Source organism: Amphimedon queenslandica, unplaced genomic scaffold, assembly GCF_000090795.2.
Source record: "Amphimedon queenslandica unplaced genomic scaffold, v1.1 AMPQUscaffold_13452, whole genome shotgun sequence".
In the NCBI taxonomy this organism is placed as follows: Eukaryota; Metazoa; Porifera; class Demospongiae; order Haplosclerida; family Niphatidae; genus Amphimedon; species Amphimedon queenslandica.
In genome coordinates this window covers 158,141-159,668 of record NW_003546312.1, presented here as the reverse complement: position 1 = coordinate 159,668, position 1,528 = coordinate 158,141, and positions in this window count along the sequence as shown.

Sequence of the window (1,528 nt, the reverse complement as noted above, 5' to 3'; positions counted from 1 at the left end):
CATAGTCTACTCAGAGATGATGTTACAATGATGTAGGCATATAATAGATGGCATGTCTCTATTCTTTGATACAAATCACTATAAAAGGAATGATATATTATACGAAATACATTTGATTTTTATTGAATTTAAAGTTCCTCAAGAATTTGGTCAAAGACCATGTACTGTACTGTAGTACATTGGAGGGTACCGTATAGGGGTTTTATTTTGTTGGTATAAAATTTTGCGAATTTGTTCAAATTTGCCATTTGTTGGTATAAATTTTCGTGAATCTTGCCTTCTGCAGCCATTTCCCTAGTGCACCACACCTCTTTTGTGGAATTTAATTTCACAAATTTAATAAAAACGTAAAATTCGCGAAATTTATTACCAGTGAAATATAACCCCTATACGGTATTTTATGAAAAAAATGGCCAAGGAATTCTTCATTTTTTTCCCTAATACACATACATATATTTGTTTTGTATAGAAAAGTTTTAGCTGAGTCCAATCAAATTTAGATTTTTTCCAAATTTTTTAAGATGCTTAAAAATTTGACCAAAATTAAAAAGGAGAGAGTTCTTTATTTTTATAATTTATTCTGGTACAGCTTATTCTGATCCAAACTGCAAATTTTAAGTTGCTAAAAAATTTGGCTAGCAGACCTATAATAGTATTTAGTAAAAAATAGCTAGATGAGAATTTTCCTACAATTAAGCCTTGCCCATAAATCCATGAAACATAATTTTATTGATTTTATTTTTTTACTTGAAAGTTGACTCCATTAGTTTAAGCAATTGTATGACGTACAATGTACAATCAGATAATTGAGTCATAAAAGAGATCAGTTGAGTTGAGGAGACAATCCTGCCTGATGAACTAGATTTACAATGTAATAACAACATGTCAAACATTATGATGCATTTTACTTTATTTCTTTGAGTGCTTGTTTAGCTAAGCTCGTAATATTTATTTTTAAATATCTCTTTATTAGCCTCTCTATCTAAATATTAAAAAAACTCTTGATTGCTGAAGATGTGCTCTCCTCACTTGAAGCAACCTTTGAAAAGATTTGTCTTTTCTGAGCCTGTTCCTATGCCTATAAATCCATTTTGAGAAATAGACCATCTCCTTTGAGGCTAATGTGAGGGAAAGCCTCGGGAAAACCCAAGATCCAATAGGCTCCTCCATCTCAGGCCTTTATAAATGTCAAGATAAAAATGTATTCACGTAAAGCACACACAGACACACACTGGTGACTATGGTCAATAGTCAGGAAGTGGGATAGTCTCTCAAGCCTGTGGGATGGGCTAGATTATAGTCTATCTACAAAAAGTTTTGAGTTCACAAATTAGGGACCACGAAGATCTCCAGGCTGAATATGGAAAAACCTCACCCTAGAGCTAATCGATTTCAGGTCATATTAGAGAAAGAACTTCAGGCCAATAAAGGACTCAAAGATGACACTTTCACCAGCATCCAAACACTCTTCTTGTTCATTTGTTCCATAAACACCAAACTCCTCTATTTTATTGGTAGATTAACAAAT